The sequence below is a fragment of the Lolium rigidum genome, chromosome 6, assembly GCF_022539505.1.
Source record: "Lolium rigidum isolate FL_2022 chromosome 6, APGP_CSIRO_Lrig_0.1, whole genome shotgun sequence".
Lineage (NCBI taxonomy): Eukaryota > Viridiplantae > Streptophyta > Magnoliopsida > Poales > Poaceae > Lolium > Lolium rigidum.
In genome coordinates, this window is record NC_061513.1 from 16,672,473 (window position 1) to 16,693,285 (window position 20,813).

A 20,813-nucleotide genomic window follows, 5' to 3' on the forward strand; every position below is an offset into this window, starting at 1 on the left:
CCTTCACATGTACAAGATCTTCAGATCCCGGGCCTACAGGAATGCCAGATCCGTATGGAGGAGTCAACAGCCTTGCGAGACAGAAGTGCGTTGGTGATGGCTCCGATGCCGGTGCCTGTGCCGCAGAGGAGGCCACCCTCGGGGGCAAGACCAATTAGGTCGTTAGTGACATACTCCAGGAACATCCCAGCTACACGAGACACAAAAACATATGTCAGCGTTCAAAAAGAACATCTATCTCATGCAGTTAAGCAGATGATAGTGCATTACATACTTCAAAACAATAAATACAAACTTCCACGAGACTGGATAGATATCAGAAGTTCATTCATCCTTAATAAACTTCATTAAATAACAACTCATTGCACACTCTACACATATGCTCCAGGCTAGACAACATTGACAAACTGCAGCAGTCAAACTATAGCTCACTAGTACCTCACAAATAAACTGAACATCAGCTGAAGACATGCACACACAAGAAAGTAAAAAAAGGAAGCCATATCTAAGCCTGAACAAAGATTTTCATCTCAAAGAAGAACTTTTACAAACATGTGTAGCGTAGTTTGTTGTTTTGACCAAAGCAAACGAAGTGAGAAGTGAGAGGAAGATTGTAACCTGGGAGCTGAAGCAAAGCATGCCGTCAATGGGGAAAGGAGGAAAATGAGACGACATGCACGTGCCTATCCTCGTGCATCGTGTCAAAAGGTGATGACAACAGGGATGCTCTTCTCTTTCTCCATGTTGCTGCCTTCTAGATTTTTGTGTGTCGAGACCCTCTTCCTTGGCGTGGACCACCTCGGACAGCTCCTGGAACTCGTCCCTGCTCACCCTAGTCTCATTTGCAGAGTAAAGCGACTGCGCAAGAGCCTCAAAGACATCTACCAGAGCTGCGACGCTGAGCCCTGAAAATTGAATAGTGAAAGATGATCAACCAAATCTTCATATGCACCAAATGCAACGTCTAATGTGTTCTATTCGGTCCTCAATACTGCAACATTGCACGTCATAACCACTTGTTCAAAGTCCAAGGACACTTCTATGCATGTGTGATTTCAAGTAGCAGTAGAAAAAAGGCAAGAAATAAGGGAAAGAAATCTTGGATACAATGAGGAACTTATTTCTAAATCATGTAATCCATCTGATTGCTTTGTATTTGAGTGATCTGCTTACTTATTTGAGTGAGTAATGTGTACAAAGATAGAGCTAATCTGAAAACCATTCGAGCAATTGCATATCATGTTAAACATTAAGATCAAATCATTTGCACTAGCAGAGAGATAATTGGGAACCTAAGTAGAATAAATGACCAATATTCGGTACGAACTACCCAGGTTCATAGCCAACCCAACAGCAACATCGAGCAACCAAGTTGAATTGGACAATAATTCGGAAGAAGAAGTTATTCATGGCAATTCCTAATAAGTGATTTATGGCAATAACAAGAAAAGTTGCCAAAAGAAAGACACTGGAAATCGATGGGATTTCAAGTCACTACGGCACTAGATATGTTTAAGTTAACATTCAAAACATCAGTAGGCGATGCACAAATCGAGGAGACATCATCATTTACAACATTAAAATGGCTTTACCCTAAATATGACAGATGCCGAAAAACATTTTAGAAATGAATGGCAGAGGATCAAAGGATTGTTCCAAACTTACAGGAACAAACTTCACCACAGCATGTTAGAACCACTTCTTGAGCCCACAGCGACAGACAGGCACAAGCAATTGATGGAAATAGTCAAGTGCAATTTTTTTTACACATGTCACGAGTTCTACTTGTGCCTGGGAGAGGGCGAATTTCTTCTCCCGTTGCCGCTAGAGATTCTTATTTCTCTAGGAACCCTGAGAGACGTGACATTTTAGATAAAATGTGTAGGTTGATATATATGTATCTCTAGAAATAACACAAAACACATGCAAAAATGTAACACCAAAACCTACCTTCTAGGAGCACCTTGATACCCTTCTTCGTCCCTAACAAAAAGTGTTCAAAATTAATCAGTTAGCGTCAAATACCATGATTAACAAAATGCAAGAAAACATTCAAAAACTATTTGCCATGAACAGGATACAAAACAACAAACACTCACCTTTCTTGGAGGACTGAGTGAGGCAGAAAATGATGAATCTAACCATCCACGCCTCAATGGAGGTCCTCGTCCCCTGCTACCACATATATAATTAGGAATATAAGAGTATGATTTAAGAAGTTGTAAAAGAGATGAGATCCATTCATTACCTACGAGGAGAAATAGATCTTTAGCGGTAGTGCAGAGGCCGGCGAGTAGGAGGTGAACAACTATGACGAGGTGGATGTGGTCTTGTCGGCCTTCTCAGTATTTTTGGGGGTGGTGAAGTGCAGATAAAAACAAGACAGATAACATATTCAGTATAGATAAATACGAGGAAATAGAATATCTAGTAGGGCTACACACACAGAAAAAATGACAAGTAAAATAATTAGCAAGTTATCCTATAACCAAGTTAACTAGCACATGGTATTGGACTTACCCGACCAAATGATTAAGTATGAGCAATCCGCCTATCGAAAAAATGACATGATCATGGCCAAAATTTAGAAGTATAAACATGGTAAGGTAATGAGTGATAGATAGAACACATCAGGTCAGTTCAAAAATTATACTATAGAAAGGTCTCAAAGCTCAAGGTCATCTTTTCATCTTAAGTAAGCAACAACAGGTATCATAAGACATCCTATTAAAAGGGATTATCACATAGTGACAATGCTATCAAGCTTTTAGACATGGATACATACAACAATCATACATGCTTCAGGAAGTAGGCAAGCGAGCCAGCATTCAGACGTTTAGGTAAGCAAGCTAGCTGGCATCTTGATTCACTGCATTTTGCAGCTTACCAACAAGGTTGGGGAACACAGAGCAGAGGGACCAGGGGCACTTCACGTTGAGGCACAGCAACCACTAGTCGATGCACGTCACATGGATGTTTTGCATGCAGGGGTGTACCGCACCTCTGTGCCAACACGGAACTCCTCCAGGTAGAAAATGCACTTGCTGAACTCCGTAGGGACAACTTTCAGCATAACCTTGGAGAGCTCCTGAATAAACGTCTCTACCGCTAGTCCTTTTTTGCATGCATTCCTGTGATCGATGCATATGGATGGATTACCATGGTTGAAAAGGATTCCTGTTGTAGCATCATAAAATCGGTAGCAAATCAGGTCGGTGTTGATACAGACCAAACCATTTAGGCCTTTCTTTATACTGGTAGAGCACATTGATCCAACAACCTGCAAGATAAGATAAAACATAAGTTTACTACTCAGGAATTCAGCATACGTAAATGTAGTGATGAGTGCTAGTGTTCATACAGCAAAAAAAACACCTTCGACTTGACTAGAGACGCATATCCCACTTCTCACTGCTCCATGTAGTGCAGGTTCTGGAAACATATAAGCCTGGAAACATACTTATTTAGATCAAATAATTGAATCTATATTTTCTCATCAGTAGCTACCAATAGGCAAGGCTGTCAAGAAGAGATAGATAAAACAAGAAATTAAATAAAGCAATAATCAGTTTACTCGCATCAATAAGGCATACATTATTCATCTTTAGCATTGTACTGAATAACAAAACAGTAAATCTTTTTGGGAGATCTTGTATAGAACCATCTGCACTATATAGCAATATCAAAACCGTCAACAACACAAGCTCCAACTTTAGCCCACATCAAATAAATATAGGGTTTAAGATTGTCATTGTTTAAACCCCGGAAGATATATTCATTTCTTATTAATACGAGGATTTCAAAACAAATTCCAAGTGAGGCAGCAATTTCGCAACAGAAAGGCGTGTTTTCATAAGCAGCAAGTGCACATGCATCAATAAGAAGGCAACGCCAGATTTCATCTTTATAAGGCATCAACTGTGTGTTTGTTTAATTACAAAATATTGTTACATGTTTCAATAAGTACCATATCATAGAACAGGTCTACACAAAGAATTCAAGTAACTTAAATAGGCCATCCTATAATAAAACCCAACTGATATTTAATAACATGTAAAATATGTTATTGTTGTGCTTTATTGACAAACTGACATCTCTTGCATTGCATCAGTGGCATCACAACACCAACACCAACTTCATTTCATTTAAATGATTAACAGCAATAAAAAACTACCAAATGTCCCAAATTCTCTAAAAATATAACCAAACATTCCGTTTCTTGTTTTGCAGGGTCAAAAGCAAAATGTGGAGAAACCGACGAGGCATATGGTAAACAAAATGGCAGATATAATTAAAAAGACCTTGTGATCAAGTAGCCATGGAAGAATGCTTAAATGGCATGAAAATCTACCTGTCTAACAGCCTAAGAATAGATAGAGATTCAAGATAGTGCAAAAGTGCATATGTAAAAAATTATGATTATACTAGGAGGAATGCAATGTTGCTTAATCTAGTGTGTCAGTAATAAGTGTCAAGTTCAGTTAGCAGTGTCGGTTTTCGTCTGTCAGGTTTCAATTAGTTTTCTTCAGCTATTTGCTAGGAACAGATAGGATAGGAGTTGGTCTTTGTGTCGATCCGATCCTTGCGTTGTAACCTCGTGTGAGCAGGCACGATCTTTGTCTTGCTTAATAAAAGGAGAAGGAAACAGAAAAGTTGTAGGCATTACATAGCGCCAAAACATCTGTCATTGTCTCTTCTCTGTTCTTGCACAGGTTCGTGAGTGAGATCGAGAGAGAAGAAAGGCTACATGCAAGTAATCAAGCTTCTTAAATAACATGATATCAAAATCAAATACAGGAAAGTGTCAAGATCACATAAAACTCCCAAGAGAAGGCACGCTTGGTGTCAAAAACTAGACAACCGCATCACAAATAAAATACGAAGGGCGCAATGACAACGACACAAAGGCCAGTAGTGGTCTACATAGCTGCTACACATTAGATAAATATGTGAAAATTCTGTACAAACATTTACATACATCCACACTCGCCATACCATATCTTACCTTACAGAGGCGAGCTAGCCTAGGCGGGCTAGAAAATCCTTGCTTTTGAGGGCATGCCAAATTGGCAAAATCAGGTTGCAATATAAATCGTTTAGATTCCAACTCATCTCCATAGGCTACTTCGTCCTCAACAACCAGATACCTGCTCCGCTTCCGGCGCCATTGCCACCATCTTCCTCCATTCTTTTTCAAAAATCTCACGCTTGGCCGCGTCAACGTCTTTAGTGTCTACTACCCTACCCTATAAATCAACTGTCTACAGCATGTCTTCATTGCTCGTCCCTCTTCAAGATGGGCGACATCCCATCCCAGATCTGATAGCACAACAAACCATACTCCTCCCCAAGATCGACTAAAATCGGGCATTTATTCACAGAGTTCATCGAGCGATGGGTCGGAGAGAACTATACAAAGAAATGCCCACCACCTATGTTATTTGCTTCATCAATTAGAATCATCCTCATGTCTCTTAGCTCGTCGATATTTCCGATAATGCTGAATAGTAAGGTCGGTACTCACATCAGCCGATTGAGTTGAATGATGATGTGAATGTATGTCCAATATAATTAATCTTTGTGTTTTTCTACTAATACAGGTGTCAAGATGCTATTTATCTTAGAATCCTGAGTTGTGCTTGCCCTCAAAAGTAACATCACAAAACAAACAACTAGTCCCTAGCTCTTGCTCTCAACGCAACAAACAAAATGTGCAGCTATGGCAAGGTCAGCTATGCGAGCCGAGCTAGCTAAGCTATAGCTCACCCAAGCGTTGGAAGCAGAACTAAACATGCAGCTATGCCAAGGTTAGCTATGCCGAGCCAAGCTAGCTGGGCTACTTGAGCTATAGACCACCTAAGCGACGGATCCAAACGTTATATCATCAATCACACAAGCTACAACTATGAAGCTATTAAACATGGAAAATCAATTTAGTAACCCCAGGGAGGAACTGAATTAGAGCATCAAGGTAACATGCATTGTTCCTTTACCAAAGGTTTACTCCATGGCCTAACAAACAACATGAATCCATGTAAATATTTGTTTAGACAAGCACACAACCAGATGATCATAAACAGAGCAAGCTGCAACAGTGCTAACTTTCAAGATATGTGCTAGAAGTAGACCTAGAGATAAAACATACCAAGCTAATGTTGGTTGGGATATGGCATCGGAACTATAGCTCACCTGCAGAAATTGACAACCCTGGGATGCAGGTGTCCATAGCACTTGAACTGAAAATAATTAGGCAATACGAACTACTGAAACATTACTTGCTACAAAGCCAGAGCAATTTTCATCTAACTGATCACTAGTCAGGCAAAACTTAAGCCTCAAACAGTTTAGATCATATAATGTGGCCTCGTACATCTAACTGCACCATCATTCTAGCTAATCAACTATGGTTGAGAACCATACACCGAGGAAATTAACTACATGTGAAAAAGAGGAAACAATCAAAGATCAGCCGATGACAATAGGTAAACACAAAAGTGGAGTGTATCTTTGTAATTCAGTCAGAAAACATATCAACTAGAAAAGCAAGTAACTAACACTCATTTCTAAATGCAGATATGTTTTAATCCTTCAAGATGTAGCAGATTGTTCAAGGCCGTCACAACAGAGCAAGCCTAAGCAACATGAAGAACTATGTTTGTTATCAACAACCTTCAGTGCAAATATTTGCCGCTTTATCAGGAGTTCAAGACCATTTGCTACTTAAGATTCCAAGCATAAGATATAATGTATGTGTTAAAAACAAATCGCCGGCTTTTAGTAACAGATAGCGAGATTGATGGGTCAGACAAAATTTATGCCTCAAAAACTTTAGATCATAAGGTTACATCGCGCATTTAACTGAATCATCGTTCGCACCACTCTATTTACCATAAACACAACAAAGACGTAAATCTTCTACCACTCATTCCCAGCGGATGGAAAACAACAATAGCAAAGTGGAGAAAACATACCAAGCATCCAAAACATGTCAAGCAAACATGTTAGCAATGATTTTAACTAGTTGGAGCTCTGAAAACACAATAATACAACCAGCCTCGATTTTTATATGCCTGTTCGGATAAAGTGCAGTTTTATTTTCATGTCAAATTTGAGAGAAGACAGTGATTTTAACTATGGATATCTGAAAACACAATAATACAACCAGCCACGATGCCATTATGTGTAGTAGTAGACGCAATAGCTACTCATTTGCATCAATTGATTTAGCAAGGAGAGAAATCTCAAGGGACTCTTTCAACTGACCACACATCCATTTTAAATTTAATTTATTTCACCGCATAATGGGAACTACTCACCTATATATGAACTAAATCATGCAAATCCCGACACAACTTTTGCATAACACGAAGATCACATAAATCAAAATTATCAGTATCATCTTAGCATAAAAAACAAAGAAAGATAAAAAAACAAATACTTGAGAAGCACATGAGTGGTGGCTACCTTGTGGTGCAGTGGTGTTCCTTCTCTTTATGGAGTCAACGGGTGGTTGCGGCGTGCTGGTGGAGTGTGTGGATAATACCTAGCTGGTAGCAGGTCGAGCTCACGAGCGGAGAGCTCAGTCAGGATCAGCCGACCGGGCTTCTTATCACTGCGTAGGCGGTAGCACACCTGGAGCAACATGTCTCCCTGCTTGAGGTGGTGGCACCCATCTATTGAAATGTACATGACAAATGTATGTAGCATGAGGTAGTGTATACATTTAAAAAAGAAGGTACCATTAGTGGAAACAAGAACGAGGTAAGCCAGATAAATCAGGTAGTGAAGAAAATGGCACCTATCTAGTTCAGTTATCAATACTCGGGCACCGCTATTTCAATTTTTGATTTCATTGATTCAGAAAATTGCAAAATAACTGCAATTACAACATAGCCCAGTAAGAAGAGCATGGGACTGAGCTTGGACATCCAGCATATGTGATGTGACATTAACTTAGCTGCCAATAATTACATTCTTAATAGAGGTTAGTGATATTTGAGCACATAGTATAAGAAGAAAAACAACAACCGTGATGCCAAGTTTAATTATAGTAAGGTGGCTATATTGCTAGTCCAATTAAATCAGTATAATTTGCTTGGTTTTTTAACAAACAACCGAGCTAGGCATTTCAAGTCGAAATAGATTACGATACCATTACAACCAAGAAATTAAAAACAATGCATACCACATATCGCAAGACCAATATTATCCAGCAACAAAATGGCCTCGAGTAAATCTGAATTGTTACTCGATAGACAACACAAGGTGGAGGCGGAGAACGGAATCGCCAGGGCTTCAGTGCCGTGGTATCAACCAAAGGATGGAGGTAGTCAAAGCAGAGCCTAGCGGCCTACAGCAAGCCCAGCTGAGCAAGCGCATTTCAGAAATTATGTCCAAAAAATAATTTTGAGGTGTGGTTTAGTGTGTACAGTCAAGAGTGCTAACCTGAAAGGTGCATATACTTATACATCAGCATCGGCAAAACAGGGATCATAGTATGAGTTTATATCATGATAACGTTGGACCAAATATAAAGTACCATTAGGCATAAACAGAATAATATAGGCAAGCATTCAGCTTTGGCCACTAAAATAGCAAGATGAGCTCTCAATATTCCAATGTCAAAACAGAAAATGAGCTCACAATATCCACAATTAATGATCAATTCAGCATTAAACAATAACCGTTTCTTAAACTACTCTAACACAAATAGGCTGATCAAAGGTATTGGTGTATATAACTACTATACTAATCCTTAACAAACATCTTTTTTCTCCTAATTTTGAATTTTTTTCTAGATTAAACTGCAGTTGACACGTGTGTTTTTTATTAGTTTGGTTCCTGCTATTTTTTTTGTGTGGACCGTCCGGTGCCGTGTAGTGATTTGGTGGTCCATTTGATTTTTCACTGCGGCGTGTATTGTTTCAGTTGCATAGTGCTATTTTTAAGTGGTCGTAGCCTGTAGATGCTTAGGAAAGGTGGTGGGCCATTTTTATTCAGATTGTCGGGTGTCAAGCTGGCAATGTCTCCACGCGTGGGCTGTTTTATGGCCCGACGCGTGGTCTCCTGTATCTTCGCCTTGTCTCTTTCTATCTCTTCATCAATTTATTTCTACTCATCTCACCGTCCTCTTTCTTTTTATCCCCTCCCGTATCCCAGCCTCTTCATTTGCTTGGCCGGCTGTTTCCATGTGCTGCTCCGGCCGACGCCGGCAACCTACTGGAGCAACTGGAGAGGTGGTACCCGGAGAGGCGGCGGCGGATTTGTGCGCTGCATAGCTAGACGCCCTGCGCAGCCCTCCGGTTTCTCATCTCCGCGTGTGCGGCCTTGGCTGGATAGGCATCCTGCCGAGCTCAGTGGTGGCGAGGCCATGTGCTGCTCCATGGTGTCGTTTCCGGATCCTCCATGGCTGAGCACTTCCGTAGCCGATCTTGCTTCGCATGCGCTGCTCCGGCCGATGCCGGCGTGCTATTGGAGAAACTCGAGAGGTTGTACTCGGAGAGGTGGCGGCGGATTTGTGCGCTGCCTCGCCAGAGGCCCTGCGCTGCATTCCGGTTTGTCGTCTCCGCGTGTGCAGCCTTGTCCGTACGGGCCCGCTGTCAGAGCTCGGCGGTGGCGAGGCCATGTGCTGCTCCACGGTGTTGTTCCGGCCCCGCCCTGCCTGAGCACTTTCCTGGCCAATCCTTGTTTCCTTGTTTTGATTCGGTGGCGTGGGTGTTTCATGTTTAGATCCGGTTTTCGTTTCTTCCTCCTGATCCCTCTGCAACCTTGGACAGCAACCGCTGGAAGGGCTTGCGCCGCTCCTTCTCGGCCTTCCTACAGCGCTGCGTGGATCCTCCACGCCCGCCGCACCGGCCGGACCTCCAAGCACCACCCGACTCCGCCAGAGGACGAGCTGTTCGTGGTGATGGGTGTCAGCGGCTCAGCGATGCCCCAGCTCCCGCCGGAGGGCAATCCCTTTGCGGCGATGGGCGTCAGTGGCTCCATGGTCCGGCGCATCTCGAGCACATACCTTGAGCACCGCGGCTGCTTGCCATCGGTTGCCTCACCATTGCCACCAGAGTGTTTGGTCGCAATGTGCATTGCTAACAGGTACGAAGAATTTTATTGTTGCTCTATTAGGATTTCGTATGGGGATTTTTTGTTGACCGCTTCTGTGTGGGGATTAGTTAATCAACTCATGGAGACTTGGGAAGTAGATGTTGGTTTCCAAATTACAACAACAGAACAGCTGGATTCTATGGCTTAGCTGACATTCATTGCATTGCCGAGTACAGTATTTTATACAGAGAGGTAACGATCATGGGATCGTTGTGCCCATGCAGTGGCACTCACAGGGGCGTGCAAGGCGCTGACTAGAGCTATGCCTAGATAATAGGATCAGTAGTTACAAACTAAGATATACATGTACAACGGTAATATGAGCAGGCCCTGAATATGAGTACAGTTCAATAAGAACCAGTGTAATATGGCTCTGCACAGTTCTCTTGCGACAGTTACATGTTCAGGTGCACATGGACGAAGCTCTTTCAGAGATCATGGTGCAACTTCATTTTTTAATACTTTAGTGGTTCTTGATGAAATCAGATAGTACAGAAGATCCAACAAATGTTTGTACTTGCTGTTATACTTGAAATTATACTTTCATTATAGTCAAGAAGCAGCGGATCAAATGAAAAATGTTAACATAATTTGTTATATTTAGTGATTATACTACTGCCTTGACCGACTTGTGATTAATTCTGAAGGAAAGGGGATAGTGAAGAAATTTAGACCTTACAGATATCGGATGGTTGTTTTCCTGATCGAGCTATGCACTTTTTTCGGCGTATTTGCTTTGGTGAAACAACTTCCTAGGTGCACAAAGGCAATAGGTTTTCTTGCCTTTTGTGGGAAATTAAGTGCTAACATTTTCCATTTGCTCATAGTGTGCAAAATAATCATTCAAATATAATCAATTTTGTGAATAATTCATTTTTAATAGCGAAGTATAATGTTCATATTCTTCATAGTGTGCAATTCAGCGCTTTATCTGTCCAAACATGAATTAGAATTTAGTAGTATTGGATTTTTTTTCGTCTGCATTTGTGGTTTCAGAGAAGCAAACTAACCTAACCTACTTTAAGACCAAGGAGTAATTAATATCTTGTATGGGAGCCATACTTATGTTCCTTCCAGTTTCATATGAGTGTTGTTGACCTGTTATTTCCTTAGTTTTTGTTCTGCTTTTTCCTGCATCTCCCTGCTTAGTTTCTATAGAGATGGCATACTGCAATATACATTTGTCTTTTGGTTTATACAGCGACTGTGAAGGAGAAGGTGCATAAGTTGTAGGTAAATAAGCTTTTATTTTTGGAAGATATGATTGTGCTCAGATACAAGTTTCTTTAACGAAATGTAATTAATCGGTTACCAGTGTCCAAATTTCTTTAGTCAAATGCAATGATCTGTTTGTTTTGTTGATTGTACTCTCTGCCTGATCTTAGGACTCCACAGTTCAAGCCGATAAATTTCTGCCTTCTCCTAATCCTGTTCATAATGGTCATTGGTAAGATACAAGTTTTAAGTGTGAGCATCATTACTGGTGAAAGCAAAGCATTCTTCTTTGCACATGGGCAATAACAGGGGCTGTTCTTTATATCCATGTTTCTGCTTGCATATTGTAACATCCCAAAATTTCAATAAAAGAAAATTAGAAAAAATTCCAGAGAGCAAAATTTCAAACCAACAAAAACTTTTTCTTACATATAGTATCATGCATAGGACTTGTGCATTTGAGTGATATGCCATGATGCTTGTACTTTGTGTGTGTGCTAAACCCTAACAACCCTAAGGTGATCAAGTGAAGATCACAAATAAAATAAAATAAAATCAAATAAAGGCAAATGCTAAAACCCTAAAACCCTCACATAGGCTCCATGCCATCTTCATAAATTTTGAACCTAGACCAAATTGATCTTCACCATTAGTTAGAATATATTACTAAACTCATATTACAACTTAGTGAATCATAGAAACAACAATTAAATCGAATTCAAATAAAAATTGAGGTCACATAGAATAATGGTCAAATCTGCCCATTATAATCTGGTCCCCACTTTGAGCCCCTATATTTCAAAATTTTCAAACTAAACTCTCTCCACTCTTTGCATGTCATCCAAGACAACATCAAGGTGAACACTTTAGGTAAAGACCACCATGCCAAATTATTTCTAGATCCATAGCTATGCTCATCCAAAGTTGCAACATTTTATTAAGTGCAACAATCTCACACTTGTCAAATTTTGCAAATCTTTGAATTCAACAACTCCACCACCACACTTCATCACCTCTGGTCATTTCTAACTCAATGAAACACTTACAATTCAAAACTTGCAACCCTTGGAATTAAATCAAATTTAAACAAAAATTACAAATAGCATCTATGTAACTATTTGGCACTATTTGCAATAGTGAGCTACTTCATCTAATCTATCTCACACCTAGTCTAAATGGTCCCCTGGTTCCCTCTAACCATCAAGGAAGCATAGTAAACCTAGGGAGAGGAAGAGCAAGGCTAGGACATGGCCATGCCGGCCATGTCGCCAACCCGACGACCTCCCCTCTCCTCCTTCCTTCCCCAACCTGGCCCCGGTGTCCCGAGGCCACCACCTCACCTCCCTACGACGCCCTAGCACCGCCACGGCCACGAACACCGTCGACAACCGCCGCACAACGCGCGCCCAGTGGTGGACAAGCCATGCCGAGGACGTCGCGCGTGGACACCCACGGACACCCACTGGCCACGCGCCGCGCAGCCCCTCTGCTCACGCCCTGGACCCCCTTTCTTCACCAAGCACGCCGCCGTGACACCTCAGCCGCGCCAGACACGCGCCCAGCCCCAACCCGTGCTCGCCGCCGCCGGGAACGACGACGTGACCCCGCCATGGCCGCGGCAGTCATGGAAGCAACCCGACCAAGTTAGGCACCGCACTGGACCCGCGATCACCGCCGGTAGCTTCGCCTCGGACACGGCCGAACGGCGCCGCGTCGCCGCCTAGCCCACTAGCTCGCCGGAGACGCCGCGCGCTTGTCGACTTGCCGCAGCACCCACGGCACCCTTCCGCGCCTATAAAAAGAGACCTCCCTCGACGTTCGAGCACACCGGCACCATCCCCTCTTCTCCCTCGACCTCCTCGACCACTTCCCCTTCTCGATTCGCCACTCGGAACTCGCCAATTTAGCCGCCGGAGCCCGCCAGTACCTCACCTCGCCGCCGACGATTGGAGCCGCCCCTGGAGCTGCCGCCGGTGCCAGAAGCTTCGCCGTCGTCTACACCTTCCCCGAGCACACTGCCAGCCACCGCGGGAGCCCTGGTTAGCCCTCCGACCCCCTACCTGAGCCGCCGGCGAGCCTCGCTCTCGTCGTCGACGACGACGAGCGTGAGCCGTTGGATCGCGTTCTGATCCAACGCGCCACAGTCCCCTGTACCGTTTCGCCGTTTAAGGCCAGCGACGGGTGGAGCCCACCTGCCAGGCAGCCCACGCGTGCGTGGACGCGTGGTGGGCTGGCTTGGGCCGTTTTTATTCGTTTGGCCCGTTAAGTTTTCCCGCCGGCCCTTTGATTTCAAACTTCATTTAAATAATTTAGTGGAATTACCCTACTGGACCCAACTTTGAAATTGCATAGAAATTGTTTGGCTTGGCCAAATTTAGCAAATTTTATATATTTGGAAAGCTATTGAAATTATCTACCATATGCCACTGGTCTCATGACCAGATTCATTGTAGAATTAATTCGACAAAAATAACAAGGCAGGGACTTTTCCCTACTCAATTAATTATTAAAAATCAAATAAAATAGATATTAAGTTAGTTCCAACTCTGGTAGTTCACATATTACTTACACTAATTGATTATGCAATAAAATGGTGTGGTCACCTTGCATGATCATGCCTTAGCTTAAGTAGTGGACAATATGGCTATTTTCCCTAAGTGATATTGTCCTAAAACATTATGCAAATCATATGAGGTGTCATACTTCATTTAAATCTTGTCTCAAATGAGTTCATGAGATGTTGGACCCCTGGACCAAACACTCTCATATGAATTACTTGGAGATTTAAAGCATGTGTAGTTTTATTAAATGGTATGAGGTACTCACCTCATTTAAATCATTTTTCTTAAAATGCTAAGTGTGAAGAGGTTGACCTTGTTCAACCTAGGTCACATATTATGCATGAGAGAAATTAAATCTTAATAAGATAATGAGAGGAAGTTATATCTCTGAATAATTAAAAGTAATATGAGAGGAAATCATTTTTCTTAAATAATGAAAAGAACTCATTCTCCAACTAAATAAGAATATGTGATGTTAGTTAAAGTGTGTAACTCTTGAGTGTGCCTAGTTTAGTAAATTGTTTGGTATGATGATTGTGTACCCCGTATTCGTATTTTAGACGCTAGTACCGAGGAGTATCCGGAGGAGGAGGAGGTCTACTGTCAAGGAGAAGAAGACCACTTTGACCGGTTTCCCAACCAAGGCAAGATAATACTCTTGCAAAGTGCTAGCTCATCCTGAGCCAAGTACCACCCACTTACTTTACATTATGAGCCTAATTCCCAGTTTTATTTTAAGTTTTACTTACTGTTATTTTGTACTGTTGATTCATAAATCAATAGGGTTAATGTTAGATTAGTACAAGAGTATCAAAGTTAGCCTAGAAGCAAAGCAAAATACTTAGCACCCCTCATCCTTAGATGCTAGTGCTAAACTAAACATGACTACTCTAGATGGGAACATGTGTGGTGGAATAATGAAATGATTTTTGAAGGTGAATATGACCAAGAGAAGATGGTGATTTTTGATTAAAAACTAGTATTGGTTTGGATGCGATACCTTTCCAATTATTGAGTACCCCCACAATACCTGATTATGGGTAAGGGCTTAACTAGAAGTTTATGTATCTTAGTATGAGTTCCCTCTGAACACACATCATAGGGGTTATGCCGAGGCTGCCTCCGTTGTTGGTGAATGATGTGAATTGAAGGTGAATTGTACGGCCAAGCCCTGTGCAGTTCCCAGGATGACAGTTGGTCATCACTGGGAGACCAAGCTCATGGGGAGAGGTGCTCATACTAGGGTTAGTAAATGAAATGTTATGGTTGATGATCCGCGTACTGCGTTACGATGATTCGGGGAAATCCCGACGGATGAAATCAAATGTTGTGGCACAAGTGTGCAACCTCTGCAGAGTGTAAATCTATTCGAATAGCCGTGTCCACGGTTACGGACGGTTGGAAAGGCCATACAGTTTCCAGTATTAGACTTTGATCATGTTGTTGAAATGAATGGTGAATGGTGACTTGATTATATTGAAAACACAACAGAGTTGTGGGAATGACACTAATGTTCCCACTTGAGTTAGTTAGCACATGAATAAGTCTTTAGTAAATACTTGTGAACTAAAACTAGCTTTATGCAAAGAAACTAGAGCTTAGCACCCCCTTACTAGAAATGTTAGCACTTACACTAGTATTAGTTTGCGAGTACATAAAGTACTCACGGCTGTGTCCCAGGCTATTCAAATGGCCAGACTATGAAGAGGAGCAGCGAGTACGAGGAGGACGGTCAGCAGGAAGTCTACAACAACTAGGAGTCTGCTAACGTCAAGCGTTGGCCTGTGGACTATAGAGTCCTTGTATCTTACGCTTCCGCTATGAACTTGTGTTTGTTCGTTGATCAGTTCGTTGATCATTAGATCAACTATTTGTGTAATATGGATCATGTGATTCCAATTTGTAAGACCTTATGAGTTGTAATGAATGATGATCTGTGATACTTAACTATTATGCCTCGCAACAACAATATTCCCGGGATTGCGATGTATGACATAATAGGCATCCGGACTTAAAAATCCGGGTGTTGACAAGTTGGTATCAGAGCCATTGTTTGACCTTAGGAGACCCTAGTTTAGAATGGACGTTCCGAAAAATTTAGTTTCTAAAACAAATTGAGTGAATACTTGGGAAAAACTTACTCATTCTCTTTTCTCCCGGATCTTTTCAAAAAAGATAACCATGCTCTTCTTTTAAATACATCTAAAATATTGCCACACTTAGTCACATCTCTAACTTACTCATCCATTTCACTTTCAGATGGAGCCTTACGTCCAGACGGAGACCTACGATCTGGAGAACGGAGGAAGTCTGGTGTTCGAGCGCGACTTGTACCTTGTGTCCGAGAGGCTCGAACGTCCACCTCCCCGGTTCCATGGAGTCCGGATCCACGACACCCCCACCGGGGAACAGCGATGGATGATCACCGCTGACTTGAAGGGAAGTTCGGAGCCTCCCATCTCGGAGAGGATCCTTTTCTCCTTCAAGGCATGCAACTGGCCGGACGGGCTTGCTCACGCTCTTCAGGAGGGACTTGCTCGGGTGTGCGGACAGCACATCGCCGCACTCCGGGAAGCCGCTTCGCCTACTTCGCCAGGCACGACACCATGGGAGAACCCATGGCACCCTCTTCGCACCCGGTGCTCATGATTCATGTGGAGCATTTGGACTTGATGCTTCATGAGACCCGGAAGGACCTGGAGCGGACGCGGGTTCACAACCACCGTGCCCAGGATGACTGTGGCTCACCATGCCGAAGCTATCCGGATGCTCGCCAAGGACCGCAAGATACTCCGCCTGCAGCGCGCCAAGAAGGATGCCACTATCCGCCGCCTTCGCGAGAAGATCCGCACCTTGGAGGTGACTGTCCGTACCCAGCAGGACCAGATCCAGGAGATGGAGGAGGATGGAGAGGACATTCAGGGAGGCGATGACTTCCTGAGTGACGACAACGACTTTGAGGATGATGAGTTCACTGATGAGGAGGACTACGCATTTCTAGAGTCCGAGGAGGATGGGATCATTCCCATTGATGTGGATGAAGATGAGGAGTAGTGTTGCATTAGATCACATGTGTAGGAATGGCTTGTACCCCGTCCTTTGTATCGTAGCATGAAGGGTTCTTAAAACCCTGGGTATGAGTATGTATCCGGTCCCTTGTATCGTAGAAGGAAGAAAAAGGGTTCTTAAAACCCTTAGTGTGTTAGCTTGTAATCTGTGATGCTTGTTATGAATGAATGAATGTTTGTGTGTTATGAGCATCATCAAAAGTCTTTAAAAGTTTAAAAATTACCCAAAATAAGCCATAGAAAATTCCCTCTTATCTCATGATCTATCTACCTGTTCAGATGGCTCACCGCAACGGGTCACCTTCCTCCAGTAGGAGTTCTTCGGCACCCACCAGAACGACCTGTCTCTCGATGAGTACGCCCTCAAGCTGAAGAGCCTCTCCGACGAGCTCCGTGACTTGGAGTTTCCGATCGATGACAAGATCATGCTCTCCACCCTGCCGGCGGGTCTCGGCGAGGATCTCAGAAACGCCGCTTCCAACCTCACGCTCCTCACCACGCCCACCTTCGAGCAGGCCGTGGCCTACCTGCGCCTCGAGGAGCGCCGCCTCAAGCATCTCCGGGCTCGGGCGGCTCACACCGCTTTCGTCGCCGGCTTCTCCCGCGGAGCTTCGACTCCCGCGCCTCGCGCACCCGTCTTTTCCGTTTAGTTCCTCCTCCACAGTCGCGTCTTTTCCGTTTCAGCTTATTCATAGTGATGTTTGGACCTCGCCGGTTCCGAGTAATTCTGGTTATAATTATTATCTTATGATTCTTGATGATTACTCGCATTTTGTATGGACTTTTCCCCTTCGCCGTAAATCAGATGTTGCCGCCACCCTCACCGCATTCTTCGCCTTCGTCTCCACTCAGTTTGGTCGCCTCATCCACGCCTTACAAACCGACAACGGCAAAGAGTTCGACAACATCACCATTCGCTCACTTCTCGCTGCCCATGGCGCCGTCTTCCGCCTCACCTGTCCATACACTTCTTCACAGAACGGCCGTGCCGAACGGATGCTTCGTACCCTCAACGACTGCGTCCGTACCCTTCTGTTCCACGCTTCCATGCCCCCACGATTCTGGCCGGATGCCCTTGCCACGGCGACTCTCCTCGTCAACATCCGCCCATGTCGTGTGCGTTGGTCTTACACGCCGCATCACCTCCTCTATGGTGCGCCGCCCGCCTACGATGACCTTCGCATCTTCGGCTGCCGGTGTTATCCTAACACCGTTGCCACCGCCGCGCATAATCTTGCACCACGCTCTCTCCCTTGTGTGTTCCTCGGCTACCCCACCAACACCAAGGGCTACCGCTGTTACGACCCAGTCTCCCACCGTGTCCTCACCTCCCGGCACGTGTACTTTGACGAGTTGGTTTTTCCGTTTCAGCGGGGACTTTTGGCGACACCTCCGACGACGCCCCCGGCGCCCGCCGGCCCTCTTGCGGCCGCGCGCCAACGTCTGACCGTGGCGGCCCCCTCTATGCCGGCCCCGCCTGGTCCCTCGGCGTCTTCGTCGCCCGCGGCGCCCCGGCGCCCCGTCGGCCGCGACGCCCGAGACGCCTCCGGCGTCCCCATCGCCCGCGGTGTGTCCTTCGGCCGCCTCTACATCGGCTGCCTCGTCGCCCGTCTCGCCGCGAGTCAACATGTAACATGTATAAGTTTCAGCGGTTGCTTTCAACTTGTAACATGTATATCTCATGGATATTTGTCAACATAGAGTAATATAACAGGTGCAATAAGTAAACATGTAAGAATCAATGCACACAGTTAACACAAGTGTTTGCTTCTAAGATAGAAAGAAGTGGGTAAACTGACTCAACAATAAAGTAGAAGATTGGCCCTTCGCAGAGGGAAGCATTGATTACTATTTTTGTGCTAGAGCTTTTTGTTTTGAAAACATAGAAACAATTTTGTCAACGGTAGTAATAATTCATATGTGCTATGCATAATACTTCCTACAAGTTGCATGTCTCATGCATAGAGTACTCGGATAATAAAACAACAGTTAATATTCTCATAAGAGATTGAGGTTGTATGTCCAAACTGAAACTTCCACCGTGATACATGGCTTTAGTTAGCGGCCCAATATCCCCGGTCACTGACCTTTTAAATTCTAGCTCTTTTTTGAATTCACCGACCTTTTCATCTGCGAACCGTCTCCAAACCCTACGAGGCAAAGAAAATTAAATGAACAAGAGAGTTATTAGTTACTTGATATTAGGAAATGAACGAAATAGGCCGATCGATATGGGGCCGGTCAGACCGGGCCTGGCGCCGGAGGGTCCGGTCGTGGGTCCGGTCGACCGATCGCCAACCGGAAACGTCGCAGATTTCCGTCCGGTTGGCGCCCGGTACGACGCCCGGTTGAGACCGAGGGAATCCGGTTGGCGACCGGTTGAGGTAGGACTGGTGTTACATCTAACTAGAAAAATAATTCTAATAAGAAGGTATGGGTTCATTGCAACGGGGAATATATGGAAGCTTAAACATGATCTATTAGAGCTCAAAACAATTGCCAAGTATCCAATTATTCAAGACCATATACCATTTACCACATGAAGTATTTTCTGTTTCCAACCAAATAGCAATCAACGAAGCGGTTTTCAGCCTTCGCCATGAACATTAAAGCAAAGTTAAGAACACCAGTGTTCAATATGAAAAAGCGGAGCATGTCTTTCTCCAACACAAGGAATGCTAGGATCCGATTTTATTCAAACATAAACAAAAATAAAAACAAACAGACGCTCCAAGTAAAGCACATAAGATGTGACGGAATAAAAATATAGTTTCACTAGAAGTGACCTGATAAGTTGTCGATGAATAAGGGGATGCCTTGGGCATCCCAAGCTTAGATGCATGATTAAAACACAAGTAAAAATAAAATGAGTAAAACTAGACTAAATAAAATACATGAGTAAAAACTGTAAATGGGTTGATTGTTTTTGCTATTTTAGATGCAAATAATAAAAATAAATATTTTTGTATTTTCGGATTTAAATAGTGCAGCAAATAGAAAACGGATTCTCCTAGTTTAGAGACACCAATATATGTACGGAAATAGATCTGTCTGCGGACAAACTAACACGCACCAAAATGAAGAATTCATGGAATTAATCTGATGATACATATGCAGTTCATGAATTGTGAAAACTGAAAGCAACAACAGCCGACCATGCCACAGTCGATGGTGGACGGAACGCCCCCACACAGTCACGCGCAGTCGGAGGTCTGCGGCCAACACTCTGGCAGGGCTGACGGCGCGAGTGCGTGCCAAATACAGACTAATAGGTTGATGCGTGGACCACGAAGAAGAAAAATAGAACAAGGCGGAGATTACCTGCTGCATGGATGCATCGGGAGAAAACCTCGACGAGGACGACGGCCAAGCGACGTCGGCGACGAAATCGGCGACAAGGACAGCGGCTCTCCTCTCCTCGACGAGCAAGAGTCAAAGTCTAAGTCATAGTCACACGCGCAAACCGCACGCGGACTATGACAATGGGCTTGTACTTATAGAGCAAGGTTTGAAAGGTTTTGGGTCATTTGGAAATTTTAGGAGGGAACTAGAGAGGTAGGATGGGAAGAGAAGAAGATCCATGGGAGCAATGGACCGTCCAGATGCTCCGTGCAACGGATCGGTGACATGGACTGGTGGAAACTAGACCAAATATTTACTCTTGTTATGAAATGAGAGCGGCCATGCATCACCAGTCATGATATGTGGGAGAGCTCAACAGACTGGAAGGCTAATTAAGATTCAAGCGTGAAACGAGGAGTTGCCCACACATCTTTCATCGCATCATTATTTTATTTGGATGATCTTTTATGTCCATACATAGATGCATGCCCCGTGATTTGCCAGAGTATCAATTCTTGAAGCTATG

The 20,813-nt window shown here is 43.7% G+C and overlaps 2 non-coding genes across 2 annotated transcripts; both read right to left on the reverse strand.

The window, feature by feature from the left end:
* Positions 1 to 6,308: 6,308 nt before the first annotated feature.
* On the reverse strand, positions 6,309 to 6,399 carry LOC124668811. Its single transcript, XR_006991891.1, has one exon. It is a non-coding gene; the product is annotated as a small nucleolar RNA Z266 (small nucleolar RNA).
* A 392-nt stretch (positions 6,400 to 6,791) lies between these two features.
* Positions 6,792 to 6,881, reverse strand: LOC124668808. The gene has a single exon (XR_006991888.1). It is a non-coding gene; the product is annotated as a small nucleolar RNA Z266 (small nucleolar RNA).
* Positions 6,882 to 20,813: the final 13,932 nt, after the last annotated feature.